The sequence below is a fragment of the Eubalaena glacialis genome, chromosome 7, assembly GCF_028564815.1.
Source record: "Eubalaena glacialis isolate mEubGla1 chromosome 7, mEubGla1.1.hap2.+ XY, whole genome shotgun sequence".
NCBI lineage: Eukaryota > Metazoa > Chordata > Mammalia > Artiodactyla > Balaenidae > Eubalaena > Eubalaena glacialis.
Window position 1 is genome coordinate 83,026,721 of NC_083722.1, and position 14,712 is coordinate 83,041,432.

At 47.4% G+C, this 14,712-nt stretch overlaps 1 protein-coding gene across 17 annotated transcripts in view; it reads right to left on the reverse strand.

The window, feature by feature from the left end:
- Positions 1 to 3,260: 3,260 nt before the first annotated feature.
- FHIT (fragile histidine triad diadenosine triphosphatase) overlaps positions 3,261 to 14,712 on the reverse strand; it is a 1,499,836-nt gene continuing 1,488,384 nt past the window's right edge. For 16 of the 17 annotated variants that reach the window (XM_061195478.1, XM_061195467.1, XM_061195479.1 and 13 more), the window contains one exon: positions 3,261 to 3,552. The gene's annotated coding sequence lies outside the window, so the exon portion shown is untranslated. Of the gene's footprint in view, positions 3,553 to 3,791; positions 3,819 to 14,712 lie in introns of those variants that run through there. The other variant, XM_061195465.1, reaches the window with a different exon arrangement.

Consider the following 14,712-nt stretch of genomic DNA (forward strand, 5'->3'; position numbering starts at 1 on the left):
AAATCGATTCAGAAAGAAACCTTCCAGGTGCCTAGAATTGGGGCTGTGTCCTTGCTGAGCGTCTGGCCCTGCCACTCTGCCCTCTGCACCCCACACTTGCTCCACTTTGCAGCTTTACCTTAGGGGCCGCCCCGCTTTGGGCGCTGAGTCCATAGCCTTCAAGTCCCATGCGTAGTAGGTGGTCAGAATGATCTTAGAACTGAAGTGAGCTGCAAGTGTGTGGCCAGGCTTGGGGGGGGGGGTGGTTCCAAGTGGGACTGACACATTTTCAATCCCTGTAACTAAGTAATTACATGTCAATCAGTTTATGTTGTTTTATTTCTACAGTAGGTAGTCATTGACCTTTTGGTTAACCCATTTCCCGCATAGTCATAGGAAGCATTTTTAGTAATACCCTTCCCATATGTTATTAAGTTATAGAAATGCCATTTGTTGCCTTCATTTATATGATTAAAGGGATGCTCTCATCTTGAGAATGTTTGGATATTCCCTGCCTTCCCTTAACTACCCCTCCCCCTTCCCCTTTGAACATCAGTACAAAGGACCAACCTGCCAACTCAAGAAAGGAGAGAAATTGGAAATGGTATTTATTATATTTGCTGAAAGTCCTTGGTTGTCAATTCTTCTCCAAAGAGCATAGGTTTTGGGAATCAGACCTGAGTTGATCCCAAACCCACCTACTATCAACTTTGTGACCCTGAGCAAGTTACCTAACCTTTCTGAGCCTAAATTTGCATCTATGTTCTATAGGGATCTTGTTTGGATTAAATAGCATTTGCAAATGTATCTACAATAAATACACACCAAAAGTTAGTTTCCTTCTTTCACCAGCAAGTCGTGCAAGCATACCCAACAAATACAGACCATCGTAAAAAGTAAGTCCTTGCCCAGACCTTGGTTGCAAGCTTGGACACAGAGAAGGATGGACGGGACAGGTTTATGTTCATTCAATGAGACACACAGCTCCTTCTCACAATCTGAAAGAACTGATGGGGTCCGAGAAGTATTCTTCTATAATTTGGGGTCAGCTGTGGTGAAGACAATCATGGGGAAAGGTCCTTTCAAGCTCCTTGCCAAAAATAGAGTATCGTTCTCTTCCACCTTTTGGATTTTGATGGCAGGTGGAACAGTAAAGATAAGGAATGGGCTTAGAGTTTGGAAAGTGAGTACTCAGGGGTCATCAGAAGATGCCTTCCTTTGGAATGCTGTCAACATAGAGAGTGCCTGCTGCACTGACGAGCACAGCACTGGAAATGGACCCCATATACACATGCAATGATCCACTGTTTACTGTAAAATGAGCAACTCTCCAGCTCTTGAGCAAAACAGCAGCAGCCTAGTGGGTATTTGTGCCCAAGAAGAAATCAGAGAGAAAAAGAAGGCTACCACCAGGGACACTGTTCTGACCTAAGTGTTGTTCTCCATTGCCTTTTGTAGTATCTCCATGCAGAGCAGACCCACTTTGGCAAATGGAGTCACAGTCGGTTTTTCCCTATTAGTATGGGTAAGCTTTGTTAGTTCTTGAAACACCTCTTAAAAGGCACTGTAAACAGTCCCTGTTGGGTAATTGTGCCTTCCAGCTAAGCTTGGGCTCGTGGGGCTGGCCTGGAGGTCAAGCTTCAGGGCTGCCCTTCTCACCCATGGCCTCCACAGCCTCCCAACCATGGCAGGGTTACGGGAGGACACTGAACTGAGGAGATCCATGGGAGGACAGGCAGAAATGAGGCTCCTGTAGGGTTTTAATTGCAAAACGGAAAACAAAACTGCAAGTAGGCTTCCAGTATGGCTCAGCTAACTGTCTCATCAGTAACTGTTTGTTTACTTCTTTGACCAAAAGCCAATGAGTGAAATGTGGAATTAGCCCTGAAGGCAAGGGCCAGGGCTTCTGGTGACATTTGCTATCGAAACTGAGCTGGAATCAGTGTTTGACCTGCTGGGGATAAAAGAAATTGGTATTTTTAGGGCTCTTCTTTGGACCGCAAATCGGCAACCCTTGAGCTGGGGGAAATTACCAGTATTTGCCATCTTCCCTCACTGGCGTTTTATCTTCTGAACACATCCAGTTCAGATTGCAGTGCTTTTTACTTTCAGCTAGGCTTGGGAACCGGAAGGCTTCCCGGTCTCAAGAAGGCATTGCCAACAATGCATAATTCAGGCTTTGGCAAGGACATACAAGAAGATTGGAAACCAGATGCAGTTCAGTCATGCTTAGTCTGTTGGCATATCCTGTATCAGAAAAACAGTCAAAGCAGTGGGTTGAATGGTGGCCCCTCCGTAAAAGCTATGTCCATGTCAAATCCCTAGAATCTGTAAATGGTATCTTGGATATGGATTATCTGAGTGGGCCCTAAATCCAATAACAAGTGTCCTTATAAGAGATGCACAGAGGAGAGACACACAGAGAGAAAAGGAGGAGTGTGAAGAGAGAGGCCGAGATTAGGATGAAGCTAAGGAACTCCAGGATTGCCAGTAGCCACCAGCAGTGAGGAGAGATTCCCCCAGAGCCTCTGCAGGGAGCCCAGCCTGGCAGGATTGTGGACATCTGGCCTCCAGAAGTGGGGGAGGACACACTTCTGTTGTTTTAAGCCACCTAGTTTGTGGTGATTTGTTACAGCAGTCACAGGGAACTAACACACCCTATGTTGGAGATGGTGCTGGGGTCAGGGAGTAGCCCATAAGCCAAAAGAGACTCTCAAGGAGGCTTTTTGTGAAAAAGAAAAGTCCTGCTTTGGGCTCTTTGTAGCAGTGCTCTTGGCGTGTTTTATTTTTTCCTCTATAACTCGAATCCCCTGTTTTATTAATCTACCAGAGGAAAGAAAGAGCCTACTTCTGTCATCCTTCCTTAAAGAAATTGACTGTTACGGGCAAGGGGCATGCTTCCTCAACCAATTTTCAGAGCTTCCCCATTCTTTTCCTTACATTCCTACCACTCCAGCAGCCCAGAACGGTGTCCAATCAGCACATTACATGTTTATTAGTTTCCTGAAGCTAATTTTGCCATCTTAAGCTCTTTCAGCTCTGCCTCTCTGCACCCAAGGCAGGAGGAGAATATAACCGAGGAAAAGGTGGACATTTCTCATTCTATTATCTTACCTACCACGAAGGAAACTCTGTAAATCTTCTCTCAGCCTTAACAAACCTTTGGTTTGCAGGAGGCACAGGAGATCTGAGAGATCAACATCCTCAGTTGTGCCTTTCAGAGGACCCCAAATGTCAATTTTTAAGTTAGCCAACATGCAAGCTAAATATTTTAACTATCATTTTATTTCCATCCAGGCCAAGGGACAATTTAGAAAAGGTTCTATTCTAAGTACATAGCCAAGGAAGTGTGGAAGGGCCACGGGTGCCGTCGTTTTGAAGGCAGCCTGTCAGTCATTGTGATTGAAACATAACCCCGATTGCTTCCACAAGCATAATAAAATGCTTTGCAAAAGGTTGTGTCGAATTGAAGGATGTAATAAAGGCTGCTTAGCTTCATTTTCAGTGCCGCAGGGTCCTAAGCACGAGGCCCATTTCCTTATGCCTTGGGATTTGTTTGAGTTCCTTTGGTGCCTGGAAATGACAGAACATAAACCAGACATTTAGTTAGAACAAATAGCATTTTTTTTGAATCACGGCAATAAACAAAATGTAAATTTGCTTACTGCCGATCTCTTAGATTGCCATTAACATGTTACACGAAGCCATATAGATGTGGGCCGGTGGCGTGACATAGGTGGATTCCAGCCCTGCTGATGCCCGTACTTCCTGGATCTCCACTGTTCTGTGGCTTCTGCCCACAGCCTAGGCCCCAGAGGTCAACCGCATGGTCTCTTAATCTGTTTTAAGGACGCAAGTTTTATATACAAAATGAAGCCAATTCAGACCTTCAATTAGATAAGAATAGATTCTCAAACACAGACATTGTCAGAAGTGCCTGGTAAGCTTGTAAGAAAAACACAGATTTCTCCAGCCTGTCCTCCACATTCTGAATTAGCAGGTGTGGAGAGAAGGCCAAGAATCTGTGCTTGTTAGCAAGCTTCCATATGAGTCTGAGGCACCCGCCCCTGGATCGGGGAAATTCTTGAGCTAGTATGTAGCATGCAGAATCAGCTTTGCTTCAAGGCCAAGTTACCTGAAGGATTTAGGCCAGGCCTAAAACAAAGGATTTCTACTTATAAAATAGGAAAGTGGGGGAAGCCCTTTAATCTTATTTGTGGGGGAAAAAAAAAAAAAGATAATTCCTAGCTCATAGAAATGTATTTCATAGCTCTGATACCCTCTCTTTACCCCAAAGGAGAACCTGTCGGAGCCTTGGCTTCCGGGCCTTACTTACTGGGATTAGTAACGTGGGTGTGGTCAGGAGCTGGATTAGCTGGGGCTAACTTGCTTGGAGGACATTACAAGGGCAGACCATTCCAGGAAAGGGAAAATTAAATAGGAGGGGGTGAAAGAGCAGAATTTTCCAGGCTAGATTTCATACAATTCGGGGGAGGTTGAAAGAAAGGGCTCTTAGGAGATATTAGGGCCAGCTACCATGGGTGTGATATATGAAGAGATTTTGAGAACCACCGTGGTGAAGCACAAATGGACTTTCCTTCAGGGTTTTCCAGAGACTTCAGTGAAGATTTACATGGCTCTTCACTTACTGTTCGCTCTTTATGGCTTTGAGTGCAACACTGTGGACACAGACCTGGGAGGCCAAGGTGCAAAGACCCAGCTTCCTGCTCGTTCTGGTGTGTAGTTCAAGGATATGCTTAATACCTCAATACGGGCCCATTCAGCCCCACTGGGTGAGGACACACGGGCACACACTTCAGCCTCTGGTTCATGGAGTGAGTTTTTAGTGAGTCTAGCACTATACTTTTACTATAAGTTCATAAGAAGGCCAGAGAGCAAAGGGCAGGCAGAGCATCCCTTTGGAATTACATCTGCTCCCTTCCAGGATCCAGAACACAGAAACCAACTCACTTCTGCTTCAGCCTTCACGCTTCGGTTCAGGATCCCCTCCCCGCCTCCCCAGGTCCACTGATGTCTGTAAGTGAGGCGTGGAAAGTAGGGGGTAGGTACCAGTCAATTTGCATCCTCCCCACCCCCTGCACAAGGGGGCCTGTCTCATTCCTGTGTGGCGCGGGGATCTTCCCCTCTTGCTCCCAGCACCACCCATCTTGCTTGCACACGTGCGTCATCTCCCGATCATTCGTCATTGCCCTTGTCCTTGAACGATTATTGACTCTGAGTCAGAGGCACCTGTGCAGGCCTGAGAATGGATGTGCCCTTTCTTTTCCTCCGCCTCACCTGTCGAGGGCAGATTTATGTCCTAGGAGAAGCTTCCCTCGGTTTTATTTTTGGTCTTTTGAACACCGTGGCCCTGTGTTATTTCCTTCACCCGCCCTTCCCGACACCAGCCCTGTAATTTCTGAATCTCCCTGGATGCCTGTGCGTCCATTCCTGAGCAGGCCTTCTGTCAGTCTGCTTCCGATGCTTCTGCAAAGCATGCCTCACACGGCCTTGGCATTCAAGCTGTCCGCCTGGCTACTTAAGGCTCTGTCTTCAGCAGTTCCTTCTCTCCAACTAGCCTGGAAGCTTGTGGGAGGCAGAGTCCGCTTTTCATTGCCAGAGCACAGCGAGTGAACATGTCGGACTTTGAGCCTTGAGGCGGAAGCCCAGCCTCGTCATTTACTGGCTGTGTGTGTGTAAGTGGGTGACGTAAGACGTGCAGGGTTGGGGCTGCGGGAAGGACTGAGGGGGTTAACGCATGTAAAGCGCTCAGAGCCGTGCCTACCGCATCAGAAGGACCCACCAGTGTGAGCCTCCGTTGCTGTCCTCATCACTACTTACTCTCTGTGTTGCACTGCCAGGCAGAGGCCACCAGGCAGCAGAGGCCCACGAGCGCCAAAGCAAGTGAAAGTCAGCGCTCAGCTACACAGGGGGAGATTCGGCCTCATTATCCAAGAGGGCAAATCTGGGCAACGGACTCACCTTGCCATCTTCTGGTTGGACTACATGTACTTCGTGCCCTTCGTGTCTCCACTTCCCTTTGATCTCACCTCTAGGCAGTGGTGTTTTCAATGCTATGTGGGCGTATCAACACATGTATTTACTGAAGCATGAAGAAGGCTCTAAGGAGGGTGCAAAGGGCTGAATAATGAGATCCTCGAGGTGCTTCCAGCCCATTTGGGGAAACCCATCACACAGGGTGAGGCAAGGCGGTAGATAATCGGGTGCCAGGTGAGCAGTCCAGAAAATGTGGGCTTTTGGAGTTCTGGAAACAGAAGCCCACAATGTCCGAGGTTTGACTGATCCCCCTGAACACGTGCTTTTCAAGTATTTCTGTGTTCCTAAGGAACACAGTGAAGATGAGCTGGGACTGTCCCCTCCCCCTGCAAGGCCACGCTGGAGGAGGAACAGGTGGCATCGCGAAGCTCAGAGCAGGGGCTGGCTTTACAGAGCAGGAAATGGAGACAGAAGGGAGGTCCCAGTGGCTCTGCAGGGTAGAAGAGATTTTGGGAGAGGGGAGCTTTGAATTAGGAAGGAAAATAAAACAGTCCGATGGAGAAGATGTAAGTAAGTTTTGAGTAAGATCTGCTGTGTGGGCTGTAATCCTTTCGCCCATCTCTCCCTGAAACCTTCAGGAAAGTCTTTGGAGTCGATTTGCAGTTTGTTGTCCTGCCTGAGTAAGTACAGGGTGAAAGCAGGGGGCCGGGGGATCCCAGCCGGGGTCTGAACTGAACCACGCCAATGTTTCCTTAAACATGCGGGCATCATCAGGCTTCCATAAAGTCTCTCTCCACAAAAAAATGGGGCAGAGTCCTCTGTTTCCAACAGTTCCAACCACCCTCTGCGTATATTCAAGGGAACCTCTTCTTACTGTGTCAATGAAGGAGACTCTTCCCTATTAACCCCTTCCCTCCTACATCCTAGAGGCCCAGGGGATGAGGCCCCTTCTGTCTTGAAGCTAAGAAAACAGATCACTGTCTCTCATTCTAAAGATGAACCTGGGTGGGAGCTGACCCCAGGTAATCTACCTTGGTAGAGTGTCAAAGGAACTTTTGGGACCATAAAAACGCAATCTGCCTTCCTGTTTCTTTAAAGTAGTATTTCTCACCTAGGCTGCTTTGTGGTTTAGACCCCCTGGGGAGGTCTAAACAATGCCAAGCCTTCACCCCAGCCCTAGAGATTCTGCTCTAACCATCTGGAGTGTGGCCTGGGCTGGCAGGGAATTATTAAGTGTGAAGGTGAAGCCTCCAAGCTTGTCTCCCTCTTCATTCAATTCCAGAGTGTGCTCCCCGTAAAATGCTCCAAAGGCCCAAAGCAATTCAGTTGGTGGAGACAGGTTTCAGCAGACTTCAGTGGCAAATATTCAACTTCTACTAAGGTGGCCTGTCCTCTGCCGTCTTAGCAGAGCCACACGTACAGGACAAAAGTATTGTCCATCAAAAGTAGTGCCTCTTGCCCACAAGGATGAATAAATTAACTTGTTTTGCATCCATCCCAAAGCTGACACAGAAATGGTTTTAAAACAAAGTAACTACACTCGCCCACAAAACAAAGCTGTGAGACCCTAACATAAAATTCCTCTGTAATAGCTCTCTCTTTTTTTTTAAAAAGTAACTCTTGGTTTGTAGCAGGCTCGAGATACAGGCAGACAGCCATGGAAAGTCATTTTGCTCACACCAAAAGCAAGGTGAGCCATTTTCTAAGGGCAGGCACCCCTGACCCCTGCTTTTCAGCTTTTTTCTTAATAAACTGGTCTCAGAAATTGGACCACAAAAGCTGCTGATGGCAATCTCTTACAGTACGTGGGTAAAAAAGAAGCTGGGGGAGAAGAAATGGCAAGGATCAGAGAGCCACTCTGATTAGTAACCGAGGCGATGCAATTATCCTTCCATTTACAGCCAGGAAGGGGTTACCCTTCCCCAAGTGCAGTGGCCAGAAACCCAGTGATGTGAGGATGGGCTCAAGAGAGCAGGGCAACTTCCCAGCACTTTTTCTCACTCAAAACTGTTCCTCTGTGGCTGGTTACACATGCGGATTAATAACACAACTTCCTACTATGAGAGGGTGTTACTTAACTTCCTCTTTATTTTTTTTAAGAGCTTTTTAATTAATTAATTAATTATTTATTTATTTATTTTTGGCTGTGTTGGGTCTTCGTTTCTGTGCGAGGGCTTTCTCCAGTTGCGGCAAGCGGGGGCCACTCTTCATCGCGGTGCGCGGGCCTCTCACTGTCGCGGCCTCTCTTGTTGTGGAGCACAGGCTCCAGACGCGCAGGCTCAGTAGTTGTGGCTCACGGGCCTAGTTGCTCCGCGGCATGTGGGATCTTCCCAGACCAGGGCTCGAACCCGTGTCCCCTGCATCGGCAGGCAGATTCTCAACCACTGCACCACCAGGGAAGCCCTTTAACTTCCTTTTAAACAGGGTCTGTTTCCCAATCCTCCGCATTTGTCACCTTGAGGGGGGCACAGAAAACAGCTCCGGGCACCATGTGGCCAGCTCCCCTCAGGAGGGGAGATGCAGACCTCTGCCCTGAGGCGAGGTCGGGACTCACCCCGGGGCTGTCCTTTATGGAGTGGCCACAGACTCAGCATTGTCACTCTTCTCTTTGAAGGGATAAATCAAACACAAAGAATAGTGACCATGCAAGAAAGATGATGCCAGCGCTTGTGGCTGTGAGTGGTTTACCGCAGCCTGGCAGGGCTTATCTCCTCTTTGATCCCCTCGTGTCCTGGCAAATGAAGCTACACAGGCTTTGAGGCTTGGTGTTGGGAGTGAGGAGGCGGAGCAGAGCAAAGCCACCCCTAGGCAACTCGTGCTTCGCCGTGGGTGTGTTCTCGTGTCCCACTTGAAGGCACTAAGGCTTCTGTTTTCCCTGTTTGGTCCATGGACATTCACTTCCCTGTATCCGTGCCTCTCAGAGACTCTCCCTAAAAGGCTTCCTCGTTCTGATGGAGTTGATGAAGAACAGCCTTTATTTGTCTCTAAACCTTTAGCTGATATTACTTTTCCCCAAGACTCAGTGGAAATGAAAAAGGATTACTCTATATTTCCTTCCGTCTTCCACGAACGAAACTAATTTTGAGAAAGAAAGTCCCTACAATGGGAAACACTTTCCCTTCCTTCAAATCCTCCAAGGGGCAAAGGAAAAGCTAAGAGGTCTGCGTGCTTTGTCATTTACTTTGTCTGGCAGCTTCTTCTTATCGTGCTTTTGAGGGTGACCTTCCTCCAGCATATTCCTTCGCTCTAATTGTGCTCTCCTGTTATAATAGAATTTTCGAGCCAAGCGTGGAACAGGCTACCTTTGATAATTAATGGCTCTGAGAGTTTGCTGAGTGTGTTATTTAATTAATGGCACTTGTGTCTGGAGTGTCTACAACTCTGTAGTTGAATAAGAGGTATATTTGCTGAGGGATTATAGACAAATACTCAAGGATCGTGACGGTGAGAATTTGTCGGGGTTCAGCACATTTAACAGCCTAATGGGGTCATTATGTTTTTTCCTTTCCACCATTTAAAAGGCACTGAAGTTGATAGAACTGTGTTCCGTTTGCTTTGTATGTAAGCTGAGATTACAATCCAAAAAAATCCTTAGGCTAATGGGTAAAAGTCTGGTACCTGAAGCAGAGCCTCTCATCAAAAACAGAGATGACATCTTTAATGTTGTATTTTAATGCTATGAAACTGATGGTCAAATAAGTTATGGTTTACTTCAGTTACTCACATATAGGCTAACGTGAATTACGTTCAAGTTCTATGTGGCACCAAAAGATCAAGAGTTGAAAACTGGCAAGAAAACACAGTTGAAGGCTATTGGGAATACAGACTACTTCACACTACCCTGCTTCTCCCGAGTTTCCAGTGCTGAGAATGAAATGCAGATTGTGAAAAGACAAAGATGAATGTATCCCATACAGAGGTGTCAGCTGCCCACATAGGGAAATCTCTATAGCTCCATCTCTACATGTGTTCAGACAGACTGTAAATACAAAGGTCTAGTTTTAAGCCTGTACCATCACTGAGTGTGCCTGAGCAAGCTGTATCTGCTCTCTAGACCACAGTTTCTTCCTTTGTAAAACAACAGGTTGAAGTAATGCCTCTTTAAACTCCCTTCCAGCCCAAAGATGCTCAGAGTCTTGGATTTTTCTCAGTAGGGAGATGGAAACTTTCTCTTCCGCTGATAGGAGAGATAGCTGATTGCTCACCTTGGGGATTTAAGGGTTATTTTGTCCAGGAAGAGACCCCTGGGGATACGCAGAGCCCTATAAATGTGCCCTGCAAGGGGCCTAGGAGGCTCACCTATTCTCCAAAGCTCAGGTGGATGGTCCAGGGGAGAAGGCCTCGAGCCAGGGGCCCCCCCTGCCCCACTCTGTCCCTCCCACTGGAGACCTCCCCACCCCTGGCAGACAGTAGAAGCAGAGGCACTGGCTCAAAGGGCTCAACTGGAGTGAGGAGAGAGGCCCTGAAGGCTGTGCTCAGAAGCTTCTCTTTTCTGGGTGGGAGGGAAAGCCATCTGTCCAGAGCATTGATTGGCCAGCTCCTGTGCTAGGGGTGTGCAGCCTTACGTATGGAAAACTCATTTAATCTTCACTTCAGTCCCGTGGCGTAGATATCAGAACCCCAGTTTAACAGCTGGGAAAAAGTCACACAGTAAGTGCAGGATTGGAACCAGATCTCCGTAACTCCAGAGATCAACCCCTTTTCACAAGTGCAATGTCCAGCATAGTAGCCACCACCCACCCATGGTTAATGAGCACTAAAAAACGTGGCTAGTCTGAATGGAGATGGGCAGAAAGTATAAAATATCTACCGGCCTTCAAAGACTTACTCTAAACAAAGAATATACAATATCACGTTCATTTTTTATATTTGTATAATTTTTATATCAGGAATTTTTCATATTAGAAAGATATGATTAAATTTGGATATATTGGGTAAATATAACATATTATTAACATTAATTTAATCTGTCCTTAACGTGGCTTCTGGAAAATGTAAAAGGACATGTGTAGCTCACATTCTGTTGCTATTGGACAGCACTGCTCTAAGACAGCATCCTGGGGTGCAGGCTCTGGGGAGAGCACACAATGAAGCTGCTCTGGGGGTGGGGGGACCCCTGGGAGTATCTAAAGGGTTGACTTAATATTTAAGAGCATGGGCTCTGGGCTCAAGTTAGGCCTGTGACTTGTTAGCTGTGCAACCTTGGTCAAGTTACTTTGCCCACCTGTGCCTCAGTTCCACCATCTACATATCAGGAAAATAGTAGCATCTACATCATAGAGTTGTTATGAGGACTAAAGATGCTACAAGTGAAGCATTTAGTGTAGTACCTGGCCCAGAGAAAGGTCTAGATTCTAAAGAAATATGGTCACTCATTCATTCACTCAGTGTTTTTGAGCACCCCTGAGATGCCAGGCACTGTTCTAAGTGCCAAAGACAATGGCCCTGTCCTCGGACACTTACTTGCTAGTGGAAGGTACAGACAAACAAATAAGTCTATAATATGATGACAGGTGATCGTGAGCCCTATGAAGAAAAATAAGGCAAGTTTAAGGGATAGGAGGAAACGGGGCTCTATTTTAGGTTGGGAACTTGGGGAAGGCCCTTCTGAGCAGATGACATTTCAGTCAAATACAGAATAGAGGGAGGAAAGGAGAGAATTCCAGGCAGGAGGGACAAAAAATGCCAGGGCCCTGAGGCGGGAGCTTGTCTGACATAATCTAGTAACCGCCAGGGAGCAGGAAAGCTGGAGGCAAGAGTGTGGGGCAGAGTCAGGGGAGATGAGAGTGGATTCTATCCTGAGTCCTTCTCTGTGGCCTACAAGGCCTCCTGTGATTAGGTCCTGGTTGGGTTTACAAACTATAGGGGAGGGACACGATCTGATGTCCCATTTAATAGGATCATAAACTTAACATATTTCCTATTGTAATATGTTCATTCTTTTGTATGACCTCGGGTGAGTTTGAGGGTATAGATGTGTACTTTAAGAGTCAGGTCAACAGTTGACATAAGATATTCTATATAAAGAAGCTATATTTTTAACTGCAGCATCATGAAACCTTACCCAGAATGAGGGGAGTTCTTAGGTTTTATTGGAAATAATTTTCTTTTAAACTTTTGCACTACTTTTCATTTCCACTGAGTGTCATTCTTTTGAAGGATTAAAGAAATAAAAATTAACCACAGAGGGAGGGGCAAGATGGCGGAAGAGTAAGACGCGGAGATCACCTTCCTCCCCACAGATACATGAGAAATACATCTACACGTGGAACTGCTCCTACAGAACACCCACTGAACGCTGGCAGAAGACGTCAGACCTCCCAAAAGGCAAGAAAATCCCCACGTACTTGGGTAGGGCAAAAGAAAAAAGAAATAACAGAGACAAAAGAATAGGGACGGGACCTGCACCAGTGGGAGGGAGCTGTGAAGGAGGAAAGGTTTCCACACACTAGGAAGCCCCTTCGTGGGCAGAGACTGCGGGTAGCAGAGGGGGGAAGCTTCGGAGCCACGGAGGAGAGCGCAGCCACAGTGGTGCGGAGGGCAAAGCGGAGATTCCCGCACAGAGGAGCGGTGCCGACCAGCACTCACCAGCCCGAGAGGCTTGTCTGCTCAGCCGCCGGGGCGGGCGGGGCCTGGGAGCTGGGGCTCGGGCTTCGGTGCTGGCTGGGAGGGAGTCCGGGAAAAAGACTGCAGCTGCCAAAGAGGCAAGAGAATTTTTCTTGCCTCTTTGTTTCGCGGCGCGCAAGGAGAGGGGATTCAGAGCGCCGCCTAAACGAGCTCCAGAGACGGGCGCGAGCCGCGGCTATCAGCGCGGATCCCACAGCAACAGGGACGCAGAGGGAAAAACGGAGAGATTCCCGCACAGAGGCTCGGCGCCGAGCAGCACTCACCAGCCGGAGAGGCTTGTCTGCTCAGCCGCCGGGGCAGGCGGGGGCTGGGAGCTGAGGCGCGGGCTTCGGTCGGATCCCAGGGAGAGGACTGGGGTTGGCTGCGTGAACACAGCCTGAAGGGTCTAGCGCACCACAACTAGCCGGGAGGGTGCACGAGAAAAAGTCTGCAGCTGCCGAAGAGGCAGGAGACTTTTTCTTGCCTCTTTGTTTCGCGGCGTGCAAGGAGAGGGGATTCAGAGCGCCACTTAAACGAACTCCAGAGACGGGCGCGAGCCGCGGCTATCAGCGCGGACCCCAGAGACGGGCATGAGACGCTAAGGCTGCTGCTGCCGCCACCAAACAGCCTGTGGGCAAGCACAGGTCATTCTCCACACCGCCCCTCCCGGGAGCCTGTGCAGCCCGCCAGGGCCAGGCTCCCGTAATCCGGGGACAACTTCCCCGGGAGAGCGCACGGCGCGCCTCAGGCTGCTGCAACATCACACTGGCTTCTGCCGCCGCAGGCTCGCCCCGCCTCCTCCGTACCGCTCCCTCCCCCCGGCCTGACTGAGCCAGAGCCCCCGAATCAGCTGCTCCTTTAACCCCGTTCTGTCTGGGCGGGGAACAGACGCCCTCAGGGGACCTACATGCAGAGGCGGGTCCAAATCCAAAGCTGAACCCCGGGAGCTGTACGAACAAAGAAGAGAAAGGGAAATCTCTCCCAGCAGCCTCAGAAGCAGCGGATTAAAGCTCCACAAACAACTTGATGTGCCTGCATCTGTTGAATACCTGAATAGACAACGAATCATCCCAAATTTAGGAGATGGACTTTGGGAGCAGGATATATTAACTTTTCCCCTTTTCCTTTTTTTTGTGAGTGTAGATGTGTATGCTTCTGGGTGAGATTTTGTCTGTATAGCTTTGCTGTCACCGTTAGTCCTAGGGTTAGGTCCGTCCGTTTTTTTTTTTTTTTTTTTTTTTTTGGCTTAAAAATTTTTTTTTTCCCTAATAAATGTTTTCTTAATAATTTTTTCCTTATTTTCTATTTTTAAAAAAAAAATTTTAATAAGTTTTTTCATATTTTTTATTTTAAAAAATTAAAAGATTTTTTTCTTAATAAATTTTTTCTAAATAATTTTTTTCTTATTTTTAGTATAAAAAATTAATAAATCTATTTTTAAAAATTAAAAAAATTTTTTTTCTTAATAAATTTACTCTTAATAATTTTTTTTCTTATTTTTTATTATAATTGCTTTATTTTATTTTATTTTATCCTCTTTTTTTCTTTCTTTCCATTTTTTCTCCCTTTTATTCTGAGCCGTGTGGATGAAAGGCTCTTGGTGCTCCAGCCAGGCATCAGGGCTGTGCCTCTGAGGTGGGAGAGCCAACTTCAGGACACTGGTCCACAAGAGACCTCCCAGCTCCACGTAATACCAAACGGCGAAAATCTCTCACAGATCTCCATCTCAACATCAAGACCCAGCTTCACTCAACGACCAGCAAGCTACAGTGCTGGACACCCTATGCCAAACAACTAGCAAGAGAGGAACACAGCCCCATCCATTAACAGAGAGGCTGCCTAAAATCATAATAAGGCCACAGACACCCCAAAACACACCACCAGACGTGGACGAACCCACCAGAAAGACAACATCCAGCCTCATCCACCAGAACACAGGCACTAGTTCCCTCCACCAGGAAACCTACACAACCCACTGAACCAACCTTAGCCACTGGGGACAGATACCAAAAACAACGGGAACTACGAACCTGCAGCCTGTGAAAAGGAGACCCCAAACACAGTAAGATAAGCAAAATGAGAAGACAGAAAAACACACAGCAGATGAAGGAGCAGGGTCAAAACACACCA